Source organism: Misgurnus anguillicaudatus, chromosome 14 (assembly GCF_027580225.2).
Source record: "Misgurnus anguillicaudatus chromosome 14, ASM2758022v2, whole genome shotgun sequence".
NCBI lineage: Eukaryota > Metazoa > Chordata > Actinopteri > Cypriniformes > Cobitidae > Misgurnus > Misgurnus anguillicaudatus.
In genome coordinates, this window is record NC_073350.2 from 23233860 (window position 1) to 23258849 (window position 24990).

Below are 24990 nucleotides of genomic sequence, written 5' to 3' on the forward strand. Positions count from 1 at the left end.
CTCTTTTTCCTATTTGTAGTGGAGATGAGTGGTACTCAAGTTTGTGCGTGTTGTGGCTTCACAAATGCTTTGCTGCATACCTCGGTTGTAACGAGGGGTTATTTCAGTCAAAGTTGCTCTTCTATCAGCTTGAATCAGTCAGCCCATTCTCCTCTGACCTCTAGCATCAACAAGGCCTTTTCGCCCACAGGACTGCCGCATACTGGATGTTTTTCCCTTTTCACACCATTCTTTGTAAACCCTAGAAATCCCAGTAACTGAGCAGATTGTGAAATACTCAGACCGTATCGTCTGGCACCAACAACCATGCCACGCTCCAAATTGCTTAAATAACCTTTCTTTCCCATTCTGACATTCAGTTTGGAGTTTAGGAAAATGTCTTGACTAGGACCACACCCTTAAATGCATTGAAGCAACTGTCATGTGATTTGTTGATTAGGTAATTAATGAGAAATTGAACAGGTGTTCCTAATAAACCTTTATGTGAGTGTATATCAAATTCTACGCTGTTTATTGTGTCGTTCACCGCTGTGAACGACACAATAAACATGGTGGGATAAAGTGACTTAGTGCACTTTATCCCACTATGTGACCCACAGGTGGGTCCCATCCCACAATTTGAAAACACAGGGTTTGTGTGGTACTGTAGGTTTATTTGACCCCCAAAAATCCAAAGGAGCAATACCGTACTTTCCGGACTATAAACCGCACCGGAGTATAAGCCGCATCATTCAAAAGTGCGTCATTAAGACGAAATAACATATATAAGTCACAGTGGACTATATGTCGCGTTTATTTAGAAAATTATTTCACAAAATCTAAGTTGAAGAACAGACATTTAATCTGGAAAGGCAAGTTATTCAACTAAACAATAGCATACAGAACAGCAGGCTGAATAGATGTCTGTACATTAAAGTAATATTATTAAACGATAAACCATAGCATACAGAACTTACCTGGAAGGTTGAATAAGCTAAATTAACCGAACAAGCCAACTAGCGTGAAGTTCCCATACTCATCATTCCACATTACAGAATCCATTGAATTACATAAATACAGAAGCAGCATATGGCAGACTCTCGCAGCTGTAGACGGTAATGTTGTCTCTTGCCTCATAAATGTCAAAATTAATTCATACTGACTTACAAGGTGCACCTGACTGTAATACGCAGCACCAGCCAAGTTATGAAAAAAGCGGCTTATAGACGATAAATATGGTAACGTATTTGCAGTCAACATCACGATTTCTACATCAGAAATTTTGCTACCTTTGTTAATAAATACAGATGAAAGCGATTTTAGCATACTTTGTGTTTTTTGTGTCAAAACATCTAAGGCTCTTTGAATTTTTAAGTACTCTGATTAGTGTGCCTTTATTTGCAACCTGAGTTTACAAAACCCACTACGGGAATTTCCATGAACTAAACCTGACTGATACACTCAACTGTGTTTTGAATTTTCACATCTGTCTAATCCAGCATCTTGTTTATTGTTCTGGAAAGGTTTTTGCGAAATGCTTGCCCAGGGCATGTTATGTGCTTTTAAGAAAAACTTCAAGTTTTTGTGTTAGTGGTCTCAGCTATGAACAAGTTTCATCAGACGGTGCATAATGTTTACCTAGCTGAATGTCTCCGCGAATGACAAATGCGAAATCATAACGCAGAGTTTGCAAAGATTTGATGTAGAGCAAGTTGCGTAATTATGAAGAACGATCGTGCAGAAACGCATTTTAGACTTCGTACAAAACCAAAAACTTTGTGGCCTTGTCAGTCTTAATGCATCACAGTCTTTTTTTCCCTGCTTACATAAACTAATTTGCAAAGAAAACTTGCTCCTGCTGAGCAGAGAAACTTTCTTGAAGTGATTTTGCCAGATGCAATTGTTTGTCTACACTACAGCATCAAGCTAAATATCAAGTTAGCGAGTTAATGGTTGTGTTACACAATAGTTGTTTTTCTTCAGAGGTTAATATCATTAATCTTATGTTGTGCATGGCTTACTTCTCTCAGTTATCCAGTCATTCAGTCAAATCCTGACATGATTTTACTCAACATTATCACACTGCGATGCAGTTTACACCCTGTACACAAACAATTGAGGTCTATCATTCAGTCCATGTGAGCTCAAGTAACACAGCCGCTTGCAAGCAAATTGTTTAATGAAACCTCAAAGATGTGAATGTATCGCAGTGTTGCACGCTCATTGTTCATAGATTGGAATGTATTTGAAAGGCTTTTTCTCCGAGGCTAATGGTTCAGATTGGGTTTCTCTTTCTCCAATACAGGCCTGGTCCAGAGACCACTAATGGTAGCAGTTTAAACTTTAGACTGCTTAAATGCTGCCCACCTCAAAATGACTTAGTTGGCCGTACCTGAAAGACTGCATTGTGTGTGTAAAAACTGCCAGAGTGATAGACAACAGGACAGGCCTTCAATAGACCCACTTCAAGTAGATGTTATTTTATTGAGTTTGTGAATGAATGTATATTTCAAATAGCTTTATCCACTGTTTTTATGGAAATTAATTTTTTTCAGAATTGTCAGAACAAGTAATAGCTTTGTCAGGTTTATTTATACAAGATCAGGCATTTATAAGCTATGAATTTATTAAACAGCATTACATGAATGCAAAAGTGATAAGTACTATGTAAATAAACAGTATATATTTTAATTAATAAAATAATGCAATGATATACATTTTTTATGTATTAATATTAATATTTAGAATTTAAATTATTTTGCCAAAAATATTAAGTAATTTTATTATACAATGTGTGATGTTTTAACAAGTTGAAACTGTCTGTTTCATAAAAATGGAAAGTGTAAAGTTGAAAAAGTAAAGTTTTTTGCTATGAATTTTCTTAGATAAAAGTTTAATATTACAAAAAGCCAAACAGAGAAGATTTATTAGTCCGTCTGTATATGCATGACTTTCTGGGAAATGCTAAGAAATGTTTTGATTGGGGTTTTGGCATCCATCTTGTCTCTCAGGATGTAACTCCTCAGTGAAGCACTGTGCCATCCACGTATTGCACACTCTGTTGGAAATCAAAATGTGGCTCATTGAGCCTGGTCTCCATGGTTATGTGTGCTTTTGAACCCCAACCAAATGTGGGATGAATATTAGCTGCCGATTGTCTCCAAAAACACTGCTTTATGGTGCAGAGAGAAAAGAGATGAGATTAGTTTACCAACTTACTGCATTACATAAGAAGGAATTTTATGTGATTCTCTTTGATTCATTCAGAGTTTTGTTTGCCATCAGTTCAAGTGCATGAAAAGCCAGCTTTGTGGCATTTGTTTTATCAAACTGTACAGTGGCTTTGTATAGCTTTTGAGAAGACAGTGGTATCAATAGCTTTGTTTTAACCACCGAAGTGACATTTATTTTGGCCTTGATTTGTCCAAGTGAGAGATGTTTCTGGGTCAGCATCCAATGGCGGCCAGTGACTTATTTTTTCGAGGGCGCACATTGCGAAGTTTGTCACAACATGTATGTAGCCCGTCATGTGTGTGGTTCGTAATTTTAAAATATGTGTTCGGCGCGTCAAGTGAACCTGTGTGCATCACGTGTCTTGTCAAAATAAGTGCCTGCTACATACGCGTCTAAAGGGTTTATGATAAAAGAGACGCTCGCGTTTGCCAGATACTCGCATAATCTCATGCGTAATCAGAGTTTAATGTTAAGGGAGTGTCTTGCGTGTATTTTGTGAACGTGAGGGTCTCTTTTATCATAGACCCTTTAGACGCATCTGCAGCAGGCACTTATTTTGACAAGACACGTGATGCACATAGGTTCACTTGACGCACCGAACACATATTTTAAAATTACGAACCAACGGTTTTGACGTGTGTACAGCAGGCACTTATTTTGACAAAACACGTGATGCACATGGATCACATGACGCAACAAACACATATTTTGAAGACACAAGCAACACACATGACACTCCGAACACTGAATTTGTGCCCCTCGAATGAGCCGCCACTGCCAGCATCCCTGGCCAACATCTTTGTTATTCACCTATTATTTCTGTATGATTTTACCAAGAAATAATGTTTAGAGTTTTTCTACAGAAATGTTGTTCATGGGAACATTGGCAAAATAAGGTCAAGCCAATTATTTTCAAAGGGCACCTATGTGAACTTGAGGTTCTGGTTTTCTGAAAAAAAATGGGGATCTGGTTAGAGATCTGGTTGAAATGACCTTGGTACCAATTGGTTAAGAGTAACTGCTTTTTGAGGGAACCAAAACTGGTTCTTCTAAGCCATCGCTGTAAAGACCCTTTTGTAGCACCTTTATTTTTAAGAGTGTATTTTAATAAATTAAATGTAGTGATATTTACATCTTTTAATGTGGCTTTACGTTCAAAATACTTTTTGTAGTCACTGTATAATTGCATTATTCTGTATAACTGAATGTGGTGCATCAAATCCTAGCAAAAACTAGCAGACTAAGTCAAGGTTATTGCGCTAGGGGTCATTGCAAAGTGGAATGATGGGGTGCCACCTGACCAGCCAACAAAGCTTGCCAATGCTTCCGTTCCATCAGATGTCTTTCGACACAGCCTAAGACACTCCGCCTCTGCTCCCCTTGAAGAGAAGCTTGAGGATTTTCCCTCTTTAAACCTGAGTGGTAGGCATCCGCACTCTTCTGTTTACCAAATAAGCCACGGGAGCTAAAGAATCCATTTCATGTAATAGTCATCATCACAACAGGGAAAGATACTTTGTGTCTGGTGCGCGATGACTCATCTTTCACACGGAGAGAGAATGAGCTAGTCAGTGCAGGTATAATTGGGGAGGTTTGAATGATGAAGGGATTTTGCCTAGAACTAATAAAGCTTTAGTTTGATGTGACCTTTGATAATGAAATTGCAAGTGCTAGATCAAAACATACCGGGGAGTTAACCTTACTGTTCAGACCATAAAACTCCAAAAACTAGGCTGATTAAGAAAGGTCACAGACCTTCTTCTACTATACTGGACAAGTAACAAATGTAGCTTGAATATGATTTAAGTGGACAAAGATATTTAAGTGTTTTAAACAATAGACCCCTATCTGATAAACTCTACCACTGTGCTGTAAATAACATCAGAAGCCCTATTTGGACGCTATTCGTTTTAGATGGAGAGGTGGGGTAAAGCAATTATTACCAGAGCCAGGGTTCCCACGGGTCCTTAAAATCCTTGAAAGTTTGTGAATCTGGGGAAAAAATTCAAGGCCCTGGGAAGTTTTTGAAAATAAACATACATCAATACAGGTCATTGAAAGTGCTTGAATCTATTTTATGCAAGAAGTTTTCTGGAAAAAATCCATATTATTCCCTATGTAATGTAGGATAATATCATAAAAATTCTAGACTTTTTAAGCACATGTGCTACACTGTTCGCTTTACATGCTTAATCTTCTGAATGCAAATGTTGATTCATATCTAAATGCTTTTTTGCATAGTTGTGTTTGACACATGAAAACGTCTTGGGTTATGTACGTAACTGTTGTTCCCTGAGAAGGGAACGAGACGGTGCGTCTCCCTTGCCATACTTCCTGCGTCCCTGTAACGCCGTCTTTGGCAGTATTTCAGATGGCGATATACTTCCTGGCTCCGGCGTCACCTTGTCTTTGTCGTTAAGCCTCATCATTGGTTGAATTTGATATACATTCAGACGCAATTGGAGGCATCCCCAAAGTGTCACCGCAGTGACGCAGCGTGAGTTCCCTCGAAAGGGAACTATAACAATGTATCTTAAAAGGTAACACAATGTAACCTTGCTCTCACTTGAAATGTGTCCCCCCATTTAGTCCTTGAATTTGAGGGTATTATTGGACCTGGAAATTCCTTGAAAGGTCCTTGAATTTGAAGTTAAAGGAACAGTATGTAAGAAATTTATATCAATTAATCATAAAATGGCCCTGATATGTCACTAGACATTAGGAAATCCTTTTCATTTTAAATACTTATATCACTGACAACGGTGTTCTGGCCAGGATATTGGCATTTAAAAAGTGGAGTTGCAGCCCTCAACTGATGTTTATGTTGTCATTTTGTCTATTGGCCACCAGTTGTGTGATTGCAGTACCAGTTTTAGCCACATGTTTGTGATTGCAATACCAGTTTTGGCCACAATCCTACATACTGTTCCTTTAACTAAGGTATGGGAACCCTGCAATGCTTCTCAGTGATTTTAGTCCCGTCCGAATGTGCCATCTCAATAATCATGACTGACAATGTCTGTAAAGATTACAGTGACTTTTACCTTCTATAAAACGGTCTGGAGAAATTTTCTAAGGTGATACTTAAACCGTGTGACATACATTTCCTGTAATTGTTCGCGTTTTTTCAAATATGGAGGACAGTAGTATCCAAAATTATTAGAATATATGATATCTGAAAATATTGACCTTTTTTTGCTTCTGAAACATGATTTCAATTCATAATGATGGTTGCTTTGAGCATAACAAATATCATGCAAAGTGTCTCATACTGTTTTTAACCACTTTTAACTTTAATAATTGGTATGTCCACCTTTTGCAGCAATTACAGCAGCACATCTCTCTGGCGTAGCGTCAATATATTTTTTCAGAACTAACATCTGTAATGTTATCCCATGCTTCCAAAGGCTGTCCTTTGAATATACAAGTGAAATTTATTACAACTCGCCCCAAATTTGCTCGATGGGGTTGAGGTCCAGACTTCAAGGGGGCCAGTAAGAAAAATTACCTAAATCTCTTTATGATGGCCATCACTGTATCTACAAAGTCATCATTATGCTCTAAAAACCATAGAATATAGCCATCATAAGGAGAGTTGCACTATTTACCCTCGAGTTCTTGGGCAGGTGGAGAAACGAATTCTTATTTACTTTGGCTCTGAGCTTATCAGCAGAGATGGAAACTGTTATGAAAGACATATTTGTGGGTGGCCTTTTGCATGTTTGTGGTATAATGTGCTTGCAGACATCTTAAGCCTGTATAGTTGTTCAGCTAACTGTGTCCGTGTGCAAGGAAAATGTATTTCAAACGCTTTGCGTTATCAGTAAAGAGCATAAACATTTTAGGACTTTCCCCATTGGGGCTATTCTAAATGTTCATTGTGATGAACTGGTTACTATGGACAGTTTGATTCGGTAAACTGTTTTTTATTGGTTTGATGTGCATTCGAAATTAGCAGTGCTGTGTTATGGGTTAGCGCAAAAGGTTGTCAGTTCAATTCCCAGAGGACACATACTAATAAAGCAATGTGTGGATTAAATGTAATTCCTAAATGTGTAAATGTACTCAAGTGCATAGTTTTGTTTTATTATGGCTGTTAGTTTATAGACAGTTTCAACCGCAACAACATAAACAAGCAGCTTTTGTGGCCCAAAGTTAATTTTTTGTGGACTTCCACAAAGAATCAATAGCAACAGTTAGAGTTTCTCTATAGTAGATTATTTCTGATAAAAAGCAAAAATGAATAGTAAATTACCTTTAAATTATAGCTTAAACATATAAACTACTACACTGAGCTAACAAGACTTGATGTGAATTAATTAATACAATGTTAGCTACAAATCCTTGAATTCTTGCTTGGCTGTCAAAGCTCTCTTCGTACATTGGTGATCCATCCTTACCGTCTCTTCTCATCTTTAGGAAACTGAAACAATTTTATTTTCGACAAGGTATTTGTTCCAGTTGTCAGTTGTTTAGTTACTAGCCATGGCTGTGTTTTTTAAAAGCTTCATTAGCTAGCTATAGTCGATGTTACCATTGAACTCTATTGGTAACGACAGTGTATTTGGGAAACACACCCTTGATCGATAAACAGATTAAAATGTAATCTTTGGGCCAGGCGTGTAACCATGGCAACATGTGTGCGTCCGATAAAAACGTCTATATGAATTGTAGACAACTAAGCGTGTCTTCACATTGTACCTCCTATCCCATAATAACAAGTCCTTCCACGTCTTGACTTGTTTCATGTTGTTTTTCCATATTGCTTCATGTTTCCTCCTTGCGGTTAGGTGTAAATTAAGAGAAACAGTCCTGCCCACTGATAGCCATGCAAATGTCTCCTGCAGTATATGTGCTATACTGTAGCAAAATATCTGGTTGACATCGAGTGTGCCTTATACATCCTGAAAAGTGAAGCTGCTGGTTTTTTGATCGCCCTCTGGTGGCTGGCTGCAGTACAAGTCATAAACCCCGCCCTCTCCATGCAAACGAACGAGACTTGGGTCAAAATAAAAATGGTTTTGGCCCTTTAAAGTAGTTGTTATCACGCTGATATATGTTCGATTTCTGTGTTACAACCGACAAAATCAGTTGTATTTAACTAACCTTATTTTAGCAAGCCAGTCAAATGAGACATTTAAGGGGCGTGGTTGAATTGGGCACGCGGGCGTTTGGGTGGAAGTTTGATACTGTGGCTCCACCTTTGGGCTCAACGAACGATTCCTTCTGCGCGTGCCCTGGCTACAAACTCAATTTTTACGTAACATGTCAGCGCCCATCGTCTGACATTTTACATGCAGTTCATTACACTGGAAGGAAGCAGTGTCGTGTCATACATCTTTTTTTACAGTCTATGGTTGACACCCATCTGCCATCACACTGTATAAACTATCACACCACCCAACCCAAGTTGTTTTCCAGGCGGATACTCGGCTTATGATTAGTTGTCAGTCAGATTTCAAGAGTCTTCTCATGAGTCTTTAGATCTCTGCAGAAGCTCAGAAAGAAAACATTGACCCTTTCGTGAAATCCATCTCACCGCAGGCTGACTTTGCGTAAGTCGTTTCCATCCCAAGGTCAATGCACCAGGATTGTTTAAGCAAAACACACAGCTTTGTAATTGATACAAAAATATCCTTCACTTTACGGAGCTTATAAAAGGGAATTAATTTGGGGATTATGGTAATTGGAGAAGGGAAGAGAACTACCTCTAGTGAATGCTCTTTAACCAGGACTTTCAGCACCTGACTGCCTACAACAAAGGGTAATGACGGTGATGACGGATTCTGCTGCTGTCTCTCTGTGTGGCGCACAGTCTGCGCCTGTTTTAGTGTCACGGTTCTCAGGGGCTCAGACTGGCTGCTGCATTACCCCAACTCTCAATCAAAGCCCACTGTCAGGCCTTGGCCAAATACAGGAGTGTGTTTCATCTGTTTGTAGTGATCTGATACATAGGGTTATGATTACAGGTGTTAGCGTAATTTTTTTCCAGGAGACAAAAATGATATGTGGATTAAAGAGTTTAGATTTTATTTGTGGTTTCTCTTTGGCAGAATAAAATATTCATTGTTATAAAGGGAGAATGATATGAGTAAATTGGACAAGTCGCATCTAGGACAGCTCGGAGGTATCGTAAAGTGGAAGTGCACATTAAATAGCGCGAGCTTCGTCAGATAGCGTCTACTTCAAAATGCAAAATATACGTTAGCAGCCAATGTTAATCGTTAATGAGTTGGGACAAATATGATGTTATTTAATGTTAAACTATGTAAGTGGCGCTCTGTGGCGCGACAGGGATTTGAGCAACTTCCTGAGTCGGTGTGCGTATATTCATAGAAAGCAATGTGTTCGAGTTTTTTAGAACGGCGTAGTGCTGAGCTGTGCGTCCTGTGTGCGACCCACTTAAGGTGTACCTTTGAAGTACCAATATGTTTGGCTGTCACAATTCTAAAATTTGGCTGGCAGTTAATTGTCTAACAAATTCTGGCGATTATGACGATTAATTGCCTGTTTGGGGGCTTTGACGATTATGACGATTAATTGTCTGTTTGGGGGCTTTGACATTTAATTCCCATACATTTGTTTGTTTGTTCATAAAATAATATTCACACATTGTTGTGATTTATTTAAATAAAATCTTTTGCAAGGTTTACCTGGCAATAAATATTAATACACAAAACAAATGTAATTATTTAATAAATATCTTTCAATATATCTTTTTTATAAGAAATAAACACAATAAAGTTTCTGAAAAATAACTGGAAAAAAAAGCCATCATAATAAACCAGAATACCAGAACAGGCCTTAAATAGTAGCCAATCCTACTAGGGCCATATTAGTACTGGACCACATGTCTGTAGAAAAAAATTCTTACAGATCCTTAAAGGAATAGTCCATTTTCTTAAAAGAAAAATCCTGATAATTTACTCACCACCATGTCATCCAAAATGTTGATGTCTTTCTTTGTTCGGTCGAGAGGAGGTTGTGTTTTTTGAGGAGAACATTGCAGGATTTTTCTCATTTTAATGGACTTTAATAGACACCAACAATTAACACTTAACTCAACACTTAACAGTTTTTTTCAACGGCGTTTCAAAGGACTATAAACAATCCCAAACGAGGCATAAGGGTCTTATCTAGCAAAACGATTGTCATTTTTGACAATAAAAATAACAAATATACACTTTTAAAGCACAACTTCTTGTCTAGTTCTGGTCGTGATGCGCCAGCGTGACCCCACGCAATACGTCATGACGTCAAGAGGTCACAGAGGACGAACGCGAAACTCCGCCCCAGTGTTTACAAGTGTGTTGAAAGAGGACCGTTCCTACGTTGTTGTATGTCAACTGATACTAACTAATGTCTTTGTGTGAGTTTATTGTTTACAATGGTCCGCAAATGTGCGTTTTATATATGTAACACGTGACCTCCCTACGTCACTACGCATTTATGTTAGGTCGCACTGGACCGGACCTAGACGAAAAGTTGTGGTTTAAAAAGCGTTTTTTTTTTATTTTTCTTGTCAAAAATGACAATCGTTTCACTAGATAAGACCCTTATGCCTTGTTTGGGTTCGTTTATAGTCCCTTGAAACTGCGTTGAAAAAAACTGTTATGTGTTGAGTTAAGTGTTAAGTGTTGGTGTCCACCAAAGTCCATCAAAATGAGAAAAATCCTGCAGTGTCCTCCTCAAAAAACATAATTTCTTCTCGACTGAACAAAGAAAGACATCAAAATTTTGGATGACATGGTGGTGAGTAAATTACCTGGATTTTTCTTTTAAGAAAATTAAATATTCCTTTAAGAATAGCATCCTTCACTTCCCTAAATTTGGAATTGCTGTTTTGGAAGTTTATGTTTTACGTGGCAGTTCATACTGCTTATCAAAGTTTTGCAGTATGTTGTGTATCACTGTATTGAATGGCTTTGCAATGTTTCGCGTTACACTGTCAGTTAAGGAGCGCCATCTGATACGGTCTCGTTAATACCAGTGCTGCAGCTCCCCCTTGTGTTTTTTAGAGAGATGTGCAATCATTGTGGTGATCTGAAATCATCGCGATGAAGTCAAACAATCCCGATGAGACGATTATTTAATTATTGTGACAGCCCTACCAATATGCACCTTTTGGGTGCCACCCCAGTGACAACTTTTGTAACTTCTTGTACAAAATCTTGAATATTCTGCGTCTTGGATGTTGTCCCTAAAAACAACCCACAAATCTCACATGTCACTTCTAGGGCTTCAGAAGAGGCCTCAACAATGTCACAAACTGTGCTCAGATTTGCCAAAATACCAAAAGCGATCAATAAAAAGATAATAATGTATAATGTTGTAGTTAATCAATACTATTTCCTCAGAGCAACTATCAACTGACCATACAGTATATAATCGTTTCTCAAAGACGTTGAAGTTAAAATCTGTGTTTAGGTTTGAAAACACATTTTGGGCAATAACTTAAATGTTGCATTGCAATTAAAGTTGAAAGTACAAAGCCCATTCCTAACATTTGTTATTATAAAATACATTTTTCTTCTTTTAGATGGAATCTTCCTCGGGTTACAGCCTGTGCTGTAACACGTCCCATCGGATTGGCACAACTTGCGGCCAATTACCGGAAGAAGCGGTGTGTTCTGCCGGGTGATTTACACCATGTGCTGTAAGGAGGGAAATGCAAAGTATTGCTCCGTTAAATCAACACGGAAAACTACTGCGGCCCAGGTAATAAATATTCAAGCAATTTATTTTATCATAAAGTATTAGCACAGGCGCAGATAAATATGAGGAGACTGCGGTAGGTGTTTGCAGATGTAAACAAAGAGTTTTTCCACGCTGAGAGTAACAGTAAGAAATCAGGCCTGCCTTCGCGGCTGTGGGCTGGAACACAAAGCGCCGTGGTGGTAGCCATCATCGACTGAGCAACACTCTAAGCAGCTGGTGACAGATTTGTCGAGATGCATGACCACTTTACACCGTGCGCTGTGTGTATGCATGCGTGGATCTCACACAAACACACTGTTTTTACTGGAGACTTAACAATTCTGCACAATGCACCTGAGGAATTTCACCAGTGTCCAGCGGTAAAAGCAGCCTCCAAGCATTCCCCCTAAATAACATGCCTATGGCACCTAAGTCGTAAGCACAATATGGAATTACGTAGTCTTTTTTGTTGTAACAATTCCTGTGTTAGTCAGTAGTTTCAGCCACGCTTCTGTTTACAATTGACGAGTTTCATTGCAAAACGAGATAACTCCGTTTTTTTTTTTTTTTAGAAATCTCGTTTTTTGGTTGTGCATTCCAATTAATATCAATTCAACTGCAGTTCGTTTGTTTTGATTTAAACCTTCATAACTTAAAAAAATAAAATAATAACATGATAACATAATAATAAACATGTTTTGACAAAAATGTTAAAAACGGAGTTATCTCGTTTTGCAACGAAACTCTTCAAATCATACTGCATTAACTGTTATTCGATCATATGGAGGTGGATCAGAGTTTTATTGCATCGGTGTGGCACAGCGTCTTTATAGCAGTGAGATATCAGAGAGGAATGCCCATATTTAGGGTTAAGGGGTTAAGAATTGCTTTGGGGTGAAATAATTTGTTTTCACATTAGCTCATCTCCAGGCTTCATTCCTATCCTCTGACCAGTAACGTGTACGCAGGTGCATTCTTTTATCTAGCGCAGAGGCAAAGAACGCAAAGGTGTTCAGATATCGAAAACTATTAACCTTATCACGCTTCACGTCAGGGCTGCTTCCATTTAAATATGCTTTGTGTAATCATCATTTGGAGACGTCTGTGCAGGAGACTGATTTGATGTGGCTGATATGCCCGCATTGATTTGATATATCCTTTGATGCATCTTCTTCCCTTTGGTATGGTCAATAGAAGAAATATGACTTCTTCAACCTGATGTCACATACTGTTTAAGGGATATGTAATCAGTTTAAGGTACATACATATGAATGTGTTTTACCCAGTCTTACTAATGACTTAGTAAGGACTTTGCAAGAAGGGTTACTAGAATACAAGTCAGGCTGACATGGAAGAAATGTTTAATCTTGGAGGCATAAATCAACCCAGTATTGCAGCATATGCCATTGTTTTTCCAAGAAAGTTTTGGAGAATGGAGGCTAGGTTATCATGAGCTCATTCTATATATTTAATAATATAGAAATGCTACAAAGAGAAATATAGAGTAAAATAAGTCTGAATATTTGAATGAGAATATGTTTTTGTGTTTACTTGTCTTGGGGTTTTTCCATTGATTAATCCACATCAAAGGCCGAGAGAGGCAGAAGTCACGGTTCATCACCCAAAGGCAAATTCAAAGCCTGAGTCAAAGCATGTTTGAGAAATGGCTGCCATCAAGTGAAATAGTTGTGGTACCAATATACTGTATGTATGTGATACATGTGCTACGCATGGTTCACGATGCCGTTAAAGAGCCATTTTTGGTTCCCCAAAGAATCATTAAGTCCTTTTGTGATACATTTACACATTTGGCAGACGTTTTAATCCAAAGCGGTTAGCAGTGCATTACAAGTATACATTTTTATCAGTACCTGTTCTCCCTGGGTTTGAATCCATGACCTAATGCTCTACACCAGTGGTTCTCAAACTGGGGGCCGCGGGAGATGGTGCCAGGGGGGCCCCAGTTTTATGACATTTTTAAAATACATTAATTTATCATGAATTCTGTGTAATTAAACCTAAAAAAAAATAAGGCTATTAACCAACAGCACTACTTTGTATAATTTAATATGTTTGTTTAATTAAAATGTTTCGTTTTAGAACAAATTTGTTGTAAATTTTCTTTGGGGGGGGGGCACGAAGGAATGCACCACACACAAAGGGGGCCGCACGCTGAAAAAGTTTGAGAACCACTGCTCTACACAATACTCTATCACTGAGCTACTGTATCCACCTGTTTCTTGACGTAAATGTGGGCGCCGGCATCTTTAAGCTTTCCTGTTTATGACTTCCGGTGAGCCACTAAAGCTAATGGGAGTTTATGCTAAGGAAACAAGTGTGCCGTTTTGACTGGCTGTTTAATGTTTATTATGAAATCCAGGAAGACTGACATAATTTGTGCAGTTAGGGTTGGCCATAATAGCTAATTCAAACGCAGTAAATCTCTACAAAACATTTGTTTTAACCATAATTCATATACTAGAACTGAATGTGTAAGTGGCGCACATGCACTCATGATCTGTATTTACAAATCCATCCAGTAAAACCTTTCATAGAAACTGCCAGTAAACAATAAATACAATATTTGTTTAAAAACAACTAATATTATGCTGATAAAAATATGCTGATTTATTTATTCTGCTACTATATATTATTACAAAAATGCGATTACAGTACAGAATATATACGACATAATCTGCTTATTTAATATTTATAATAGTTTGTAATGTGTTTGCGTGTACTTTTTTATGTTTTAAATGAAAAAGCAAATACTTTAAAAAGTAAGCAAATAATTTCATAAGCTCATGTTTCATAAAACGAAAACAATACTCAATACATGTAGTAGTTTAATATGTTTATTATGGTTTGTTCAAATAACTTACAATGTGTTGAATGAGAAAGATACTGTTGACTGTGTCGGACCGCGTGAAGTTCGATGTGTCGCCATAAACAAGTCAATGAAAAATTGCAGTTTAAAAAAAAAACATTTTAAACCAGCCCCTGAAAAGTAAAAAAAACAAGTCTTGGTAAATTCCATGTACAAACACTCGACTGACTTTCCCATTGTAAAGATATATTTGTATCTCTCTCTGCTTTTATATTTGTGCATTGAAGACCCGTCACCTCCGATCAACAACACAAAATGATTGAATATATCTTCATATATCAAGCCACTTCTAAATTTCATCCTCACACTGGTTCATACATGGCAGTTAACTGTTTAAATCATGTTTTATGCGTGCTCCCACTACACTGTTTTCTACCAGCTGGCTATTGAACCGGAGGTCTCGCACCGTAAAGGAAATACGTCACTTTACAGAAATACCCAAAAGTTTCTTGGGATGTTAAAGGTTCCTTATGGAACCATACAGCCAAAATTAATTTTTAAAAGTGTATGAAAACTGTTTATACATTTTCTAAATGTATTATGCTCAATTTGGTTTATGATTAGGGACATCTCTGTGGAAACGTTTTATTTTTCCGGTTACAGCATTGTGGAAAAGATTAATGCATTCTGGTACACGATTTCCCCGTCAAACGTTCCATAGATAAGTCTCTTCATACAGTACAGGGACGTTTGCGTCAGTACAATCTCCCGCCTTGATTAAAAGCTTCATGTAAAAACATATTAGACAGTGGAAGTATGACCGCCTGAGGGTGCAGAGGTAGAATTCACTGTTTGTTTTGTGAAGACAGGAAGAAAAAGAGAAGGAGAGAGAGAGAGAGAGAGAGAGAGGGGGAGAGGTAATGGAAAGTTCAGTGGCAGGTGAGACTCACCTGAGAAGGAGAGTGACCGGTAGGCCTGTCTAACTCTGACTGCAGTCGGGCTGGGAAGGGAATCTGTTGACAGACACTCAGATATCCCAGGCACTATGGAAAAGATAAAGGCAACATTGTTTTACGAAAGGGGTTGGTCTTAATCTGGGTGAGCTCAAGATCAATGTCATAGCTAGTGAGAGTATTAGTACTCGCTGATGGCTATACAGTACTGGAGAAAGGAAAGTTTCTTTGTGAGGTGTGTATAGTGGAAAAAAACAAGTGTCTCCCAAGAATGTTTATGGAACAATGTATAGTATGAAGCTGGATGGATTTGTGCCAGATACACTTGGATTTTAACTTCCTGTTTGAGCAAAAGTCCTTAGGATTGTTAAAATGCAAACCAATTAATTATTCACTCAGTTTCACTTAGAGTACTGTTTATATCACTTTTCCCCTAGTTACATACCTACAGATTTAGTCTGCATTGACATTACACCCAAATAATAATAATTACCAAACCCAGGATGTAAATGGATCGATGACCATCTGATAAGAGTTTATAAATGAATCTGTACTAGCAGTGCCTCCCTAAGGCAAAAGCATAAAGACATAATCCATCCATCAGGTGATAGTGATCTCAGTTCAAAGAGATGCAGACTGCCCTGTCATTAGGACAGAGGTTATGATCTATAATTAAAGAAATTAAATCAATTAAAATCTCTCCGAAACCATAGAAAGTTGATGGCATAATGGCATGTAGAAGTGAGATTAGTCACAGGGACGTGCGTGATGAAGACATGGTAATTGAAAGATGTGCTCACGTGTGCACACAAACACAAGGATGGGCAGAGCCAATGTGGACAGCATGCTGAAAATAAATGACATAAACCAGGTGTTGAACTTCCTGAATATAGATATTAAGTAGACCTGTTGAACGCTGTCATTCCTCCCTCTCATTACACTTAAATGCCTGCTACCTCACACATTTAATAACTCTCAGCATCATGTTGGAAAAGGCGAACCTTTATCGCAATGTATTTATATTTCATAACGTAATGCATTTGTGAGTAAAACTGAATATTCAGTGGAAAATAATGCAGGTAATTGTAAGTACACTGTCAGAAATAAATCGTATGAAAAAATTGTCCCAAGCTGTCACTGGGGCAGTACACTATTTCTGTATTATTTAGGTACAAATGTGTAGATTTTTTGTATCAATATGTACCTTTTAGATATTAATATGCACTCTTTGGTACCAGTATGAATTTTCGATTGACAAATAAGACCTCTTTAGTTTCAACTGTGTACTTTTTGAAAGGCTACAGGCCAGGGACACCTAGTTGAAGGCTTGAACGTTTTGAGTGTACTCGCTTCATTTCTGCGTGAAAGCCGCGTGTGAAATTCTAGTGATCGAGACATTCACACTGAAATTCGGGTCATAGGAGGGGCTTCTGCGACTCCGCTCGCTTCCTGCAATCACGTCACTACGGCAGTGGCTCAGTGGTTCATGTAGGTTGTCTACAAATCAGACGGTTGGTGGTTCCATCCATGGCTCCACCTGACCAAGTGTCGAGGTGTCCTTGAGCTGGACACCTAACCCCAGCTGCTCACGACGAGCAGGGTGCTCGTTGCTTGGCTGACACCGCCGTCGGTGTATGAATGTGTGAGTGAATGGGTGAATGTGAGGCAAATTGTAAAGCGCTTTGAATGGCAATGGGTCTATAAAAGTGATATATAAATGCAGTCCATTTACCATTTACTAGAGCAAGCTCCTGATCGGTTAACGCGGCTCGTTTTTCTGTTAACGTTCAGATTTTTCAACTCACGCGTTTCCCACGGCAACGCTCAATTTGCGTCATTCGAGCAAACTAGGCGCCGCAAATTAGGCGGAATTGCATCTACCATGCCGCGCTAAATGCCTTATTTGCATCAACGCGTCTTTACATTGACTTAACATTGAAATCACTCGCGCTTGACGCCTCTACCGCGGCTGGTGTGAACGCAGCATAAGTTTGATCGGAATATGAAAAGTGGCTATTATTTTTTTTTAAGTTATTTTGAAGATAGATTTTTAAAGGGGACGTTTCACAAGACTTTTTTTAAGATGTAAAATAAATCTTTGATGTCCCCAGAGTAGGTATGTGATTTTCTAGCTCAAAATATCATATAGATAATTGATTATAACATGTTAAAATTTACGCTTTGTAAGTGTGAGCAAAATGTGCCGTTTTGGGTGTGTCCTTTTAAATCCAATTGAGCTGATCTCTGCACTAAATGGCAGTGCAGTGATTGGACACTGCAGATTTAGGGGCGGTATTATCCCCTTCTGACATCACAAGGGGAGCGAAATTTCAATGCCTTATTTTTTCACATGCTTGCAGAGAATGGTTTACAAAAAACTAAATTACTGGGTCATTCTTTTACACATTTTCTAGGTTGATAGAAGTACTGGGGACCCAATTATAGCACTTAAACATGGAAAAGGTCAGATTTCCATGATATGTCCCCTTTGAAACACTTCTTTGTTCAAAATAATATGCTTTAAATTTGCAAAAACATTGTTCGTGTAATTTTGAGTTTTAACAGTCAGGTTATGATCATTATTGGTAATGGCTTAGGCAATACTACTAGCATTGCTCAGATTTTTGACTCTCACTATATAAATTTAATCCATCTTTGTTGCAGTTATGCTACAGAAAGGACGCCCCAAATCACATGGCTTATTGAATAAAGGTATTCTGTTGTTTAGTAATTATAAAAGTGAGTAATTATAAAAGAAGAGGCAGACTATTTTGACTTTGGCCACTTTCTAACTTGAATTTTTCCCATAATCCTTAGAATAAAACTATATGAAGTATAAAGTTTATACTATTTAATCTGTTCTGCATAATTTCACCTGTTTCTTTGAAACTCACAGAAGCTTGGGAAAGTGACAGTTGTTTCATCATTCCCTGTAGGAAATGATTCCCGTTTCTAACAACAGTGATCCAGCATAGCACTCGCCCGCCCTCGTGACGGGTAGAGACTGCACAGTAATTTTCCTGTTGTCTGGCCCCATCACGCTTGTGAAGGCATAATTAGCCTCATACTGAGGTTTCCTGCAGTTTTCACAGGGAAAACCACAAAGACTTTGAGCTTGAAATCTCTCCCCTCGGCTCAATATTTGTGGTCGAGGTACCTGTGGCCGGACTCGCTTGTCTTTTCAAATTTCCTTGAATTCCCCCAAATTCCTGATCTGAACACTCGGGTTTGAAGCCACCAGATACCATAAGAGAGAAGGGGGCATGATGTGACCTGGGAAGATATGGAAATCAAAGGATCCCTGTTGGGGTTTTTCCTTCACCTTCATGAGTGGAATAATGATGGAAGCCTGTTAGTTAGAAATGCTGTCAAGAATTACGTTTGATCGCACCCTTTGAAAGGCCGCATACAATACGGTTGTGTATTTTATAACATCCACGGGTGGTTCTCCACCATTCCAAGCTCTCCAAAATCTGATAAACGATTTAAAAAGTGTGTCTTGTGTCAGTGCAAACGGTTGACTTGCCTGGAATGAGGGTGGAAAGTAAAATTACCTGACTATTTATACGCAGCCAACAAAAGTCCTGGTGGAAAATGTGTGGCTAAATATTTTTCTTCAAGGTGTGTTAAGCTAACATCACAACAACCTCCCATTTTCCCCTATGCTTCTGTTAAAAGAGCATATCTAGTCATAATTGTTCGTTCCATTACTTCATACGTCTTTTTTAGCAGTACCCACTGTAAATATGTTTTGAAGCGATACCTCTGTGTGTTTAGCTATGGAGAAATTTACTGCAGTGATTTAATCAGTTTTGACTCCATAATGACATAAGTGTCTGATATACGGTATAATGACATATTGAAACTCCGTGTTCCAGCAGGTTTGCAATAGCCTAAGGTATCTCATAAAGCATACAGCCAGACCGAAGGTGTGAGTCATGCAGTCACATGGATAATTCACACTTGATGCGTAAACTGTGCTTTGTCACTGCGATTGTTCTCAAATTCAAAGTCTTTAAAGTCTTCCTGCAGTAGTAGGTAGCGTGTAGATCAGGTTCAGGCTTTTACCTCTACTGTTGATGGACAAACATTACCTGCTGGGAAGTTCAAGCTAGTGTCATTAGTCTTTCAGCGTTGGTGAGTATGGCTTCAGAGCCGCCTAGCTAAACGCTACTCCTGTAATGCGTCGCGCTGACTGCCATGCTTAATTAAGATATCCATGTCTGTTAGCAAACATTCCTTTGTCCGTGGAATGTTTCTCTCACTTTTCACAACTCCGTCGACTAGACGGCCATGCAAGTCTTTGATTTTATCTCAATGACTAATTCGCACACTCGGGGAGGGGGGGGGGGCAGAGTTTATTGATGTGTAGTTCAAGCCTGTAATTCACACGTCTTGCGTTTTAAGCACATAGTTTCAACAGTTTGGCGTTAAAAAACGACTGTCAGGAAGATATGCAGTGATAAATTAGCACCGAAAGGCATCAATACATTTATTTTGTGACTGGTTGCATATGCATTTGTAGGAGTTTCCCTTTCAGATGCAAAATTTACGGGAGGGGAGTATATAAATTGATCACGCAATGCAGTTTGCTACGGTTTGCGCTCGTCAATTTACTGGTATTTGGCTACTTTTTAATTCCCCAAAAAAGTATTTTATTGTGTGAGACAAATTTGTTTTAGTCCTTGTTTTTTTTACGTGCATCTTTTCAGTAAGTCACTCGCAGAGATTTACATGATCTGCGCTTTTCTGAAATTGCGCTCTCACGCTTATACTATATGCCCTGTTTAGTAAATCGAGCCCAAAAGGCAAAGCTAACTGAATAACAAGCACAAGTCACATACATGTCCACAAGGCAGAAATGTTTTCACTGACAGCACAAACACGTACATCAGCCATCAGACCACTGTAACTGTAGTTTTCACGAAATGTCTACCGTATACATAATAAAGAATTGCCCTCAGGTCAGAGAGCTTTCAGTTTCTATACTAGTTTTTATCCAAGAGCTATCCTACAGATTTTAAGTGTCTCCAAGAACGATAGCTATAAAGATAACTTTCTTTGCATCTACACCAACAGATGATAACATTGTGCATGTTCTTAGCTTGTGCACTGTAGTTTTACTTTTTAAAGAGCACCTATTATCTGATTCACAATTTTACATTTCTTTTGGTGTGTAAATGTGCATTAGTACATGTTAACGATATGCAAAAGGTACAAACCCCAAAGTAAACGATGACGCAAGTTATCGTTTCCAACTTAAATCTCTTTTCTGGGGCTACAACGAACACAAGGATTGTAGGCAACAGTTTACTTCCTCTGCCTGTTGACGTGGACACGACCGACGTTATCATAATTCCACCCGCTTCTGACTCACAGCCTGTAAGTGGTCTATGTTTTCATATTTAAGGAATTTACTACTGACTAAACCATGATTCAAACACAATTTTTGAGCAGTGCAGAGTAGCATTTGTTGTTTGGAGTTTCTACGATTACAAGACATGGTTTTAATGTTTTAGTATTCTTACCTTACCAATCTGTTACGTCCTGTGCTGGCAAAGTTGATCGATCAGCTTGGTCATCTGCATTTTTGGCTCGTATTGATAAGGTAGTGATGACATTAATGTTAATTAATGATATTAACTCCTGTCAGTATTGCATTGGAAGTAGAGGTCTACACAAGGTCCAAAAATTCGTACACGAATCCGAAGAGACCCGTAAATGTGCTACACTGAACCGACCCGGATCCGTCTATTATTAAAAACTGGACCCGAACCCGTCCAGGCAGACACAGACCTAATATTCTTCAGCTAAATGCTATTAATAAGTCAATAAACAAGTAGCGAAAATTAACTTTTTGTCTTAAGGGCTCGTTGTAGTTGTGCGTAGGTCCTACATCGTAGCCACGACGGCGTAGGTACCGCATCGGGTTTCATACTTTTGCGTCGTGCAAACACACGCGCAGACCACTGGTAGGCAGTATCCATGCGTGTAACCACAGTAGCAGCGCAACCGTCAATGAAAGAGAAGCTTGACAAGTTAACCCACAAACGAAGAAGAAACGGCCTGTTAAAAATTTTGCGAGGTGCACGTCAGGCTGCGCAGAGCTACGTACAGGCTACGGATAGCCTACGCCGTAGCTACGGTGTAGAACTTACGCACGACTATAAATCGGGCTTTACCCATATAACTTAGCCACTGCTTGTACCTGATTGTGATGCACAATCCTCCTTGCCAAGAAAGTTCCATCCATGTTATTTCTCTCCCTTGCCGATTGAAATGCTTAATCCACTTATTATTCCAGCTTTAAAAGTCCGCTTACAGTCACAGTGATTAATAACGCAGTTTTCCATTTTTTGTTTCTCGAGTCATGCATAATAATTTAGACTGTTTGCCCATTTGGATTATAATAACGATTGCTCGTTCAGTGCCATGGCTGCTGATGTTAGTTTTACGTTTACTTTGAGTTTGCGCAAACTTTAGATATAACAGCAAGACGGTCAATTTATAATATTATTATAAAAATTGGAAAAAGTGCAAAGTAGCCTCCAGTGCAACACGCTTGGTATTGCGGAATAAGTCCCGCCTTCCAAATTAAAGAGCCAATTTTCAAAGGTAAAGTCATCGCGTCACTGCAGAAGCTGACTGGTAGCCATAGAAACATTACAAGATCATTTAAAATATAGATCAAAACCTGTGTAGACCTCTAACTGGAAGCTGATCTTCCAAACATGGTAAGGAGCGTCATATTTCTAGTTGACGACAGAGGTATTCAGGCCAATCACAACTTACTGGTTAGCTGGCCAATTGGAGAACACTGCGCCTTTCAGAACAATGAGCTTTGTACCAAATCAACGTGTTTCATGGAGGCACAGCATAGAGGAGCAACAATAATGTAGAGTATGTGGAAAATAATGTGCAAACCATAAACCACGCGTACACATTGTATTGCAACAATGAATAGAAACGTAATAGCTGCTTTTTAAATGTGAGTCCTTTAAACTTGTTAATAGTTTTAAATAGATTTTAAATGACTGGCAATGTTTTATGGTTCATCAACTAAAGTAAAATCATTCTATAAGTGATCCCAGTGATATTGTTCCTCCCCATCCTTATCATTATATTTCCGCTATTCTCTAAGTAATTTTAAAACTTTATAGTTATCGTGTGAATGCGTCTTACGTATTCTGTTTTCACATTTGCATCAATAACTAATGCAAGAATGGTGAAAAATGAGAAAAAACAACAAAATAATCAGATACATTTTTGACATGGTATTGTATGCTGTTGTGGATCTGTACCATTTACAGTACTTGCACAATATTTTGTTTATGTAGCATTAAATAACCTTTCATATTCACTCCAAAGAGATGTAATTGCTCCTCTAAGCAGCGTGGTTGTTTGTGGTGATTGGCAGTGTTTGTGTGAAGCAGGCAGGTGACAGTGGAGTGCTGACAGGTGTATACACAGCTGAGACAGGTGAGCGTTGGACACAACACCTGATGGAGAGCTTTAACAACAACCACAGACCACCAAGCCTAACTCGTATAGACTTCAAAGCCTTGTTGTTGTTTTATAAACGAGAATTTGTCTTGTGACAGACAGCTTGACTTAAAACGCTTGTTGAGTACAACTGCAAATGACTGAAAACAGTTCATTCTGAAATGCTAAAATAATTTGTTACCTTTTATGGTAAGTTGTTTTGCTTTTTAAAATCTCAAATTGTTTCAAAATAGCGGATTAATACAACTTCATAATCTTTCTAGTAAGCAGATTGTAAGAAAACATGTTTATTATAAAATGTCCATTTTATTGTTGTTATTGTTAAGTGCTTAACTTCCAGTGGCAGAAGAGCTACAATAATAGTGATCCTGTCAGTGTTTTAGAAATGAGCAGGTATCTGTACAAAAACAATAAGGCAAAGCATTATAATTTTGTCAAAGTTTATTTATAAATACTTGTTTCATAAGGTACTTTATCATAACAATCAGTTTGTAAATGAAATAACCAACCAGCAAAAAATGTTACATTGATGAACAATTAATTTCCAAGTAATAGTAAAAATATTCAATATTTCATGTTATACTTTACTCCTCCAAACAACTTGTGTGACCCTTTATTTTGTTTTGTCAGGTGCGTGCCAAATAACACTTAGGGGTGTATAGCCTTTCAAAGAGACTGTATCTGTCAGCACTCAGGACGAAGGCATGGCATGTACATTAATTATCATGTTTACGCCTCCAAAGATCTTCCTATACGGTGTGTATCAAACTTTAGCTGATACCTTTTGATGTCCTAACATGTCTTTCATTTGCTGTCTTGATTGCCTGCCTGACAGCATGCTTTCACCTGTTCAAAACAGCAACAGTTTAAAATCCTCTGCATTTTTTTAAACCCTCATAGATACATAGATAGTTGAATGTATTTTAATTTGACAGCTTTTAATAGTTGTGCAGATGTATGAAAATAACAAACTGGTGCAGGAAGGTAACACCCCCAAGAACACTTGGGGTTGTTTTAACCCAGCGTTTGGTCAAAAAGGGATGAATCTAGATGGTGAGTTAAATTAATTTGGGGAAAATGTTTATATTTTACCCAACAATGTGTTAAAGGTGTTATAGCGTGAAAATCTGACTTTTTCCATGTTTAAGTGGTGTAATAGACCTTTTGCGTGTTTGCAAACAGAGATGACGTTTTTTGTGGGCGGAGCCCAACTGGTGGCAGAAAGTGAATGCTTCTCAATAGCTGTGTGAAGTGCTTTAACATTAAACTGATTTTTAAGGATCCAGTGTTATGTAGAAGTCTGTTTCCCCTATATTTCTCTTAAGTGTAATGTTTCTTATAACGTTTTCACCAAGTTACGTTTATTTTTTAAATAAATTAAAAGTTTAAATGGCTTGGCTACTAATTGTGTGCATGTACAGTCTTGTTCAAAATAACAGCAGTACAATGTGACTAACCAGAACAATCAAGGTTTTTAGTATATTTTTTATTGCTACGTGGCAAACAAGTTACCAGTAGGTTGAGTAGATTCTCAGAAAACAAATGAGACCCAGCATTCATGATATGCACGCTCTTAAGGCTGTGCAATTGGGCAATTAGTTGAATTAGTTGAAAGGGGTGTGTTCAAAAAAATAGCAGTGTGGCATTCAATCACTGAGGTGATCAATTTTGTGAAGAAACAGGTGTGAATCAGGTGGCCCCTATTTAAGGATGAAGCCAACACTTGTTGAACATGCATTTGAAAGCTGAGAAAAATGGGTCGTTCAAGACATTGTTCAGAAGAACAGCGTACTTTGA

At 38.3% G+C, this 24990-nt stretch overlaps 1 protein-coding gene across 6 annotated transcripts in view; it reads left to right on the forward strand.

Annotated features, from left to right (window-relative positions):
* Window positions 1-24990, forward strand: part of barx1 (BARX homeobox 1) — a 102768-nt gene that overhangs the window by 5467 nt on the left and 72311 nt on the right. For 5 of the 6 annotated variants that reach the window (XM_055183509.2, XM_055183507.2, XM_055183512.2 and 2 more), the window contains one exon: window positions 11753-11931. The exons of the other annotated variant lie outside the window; for it this stretch is intronic. The gene's annotated coding sequence lies outside the window, so the exon portion shown is untranslated. The remainder of the gene's footprint in view (window positions 1-11752; window positions 11932-24990) is intronic. 6 annotated transcript variants of the gene reach the window in all.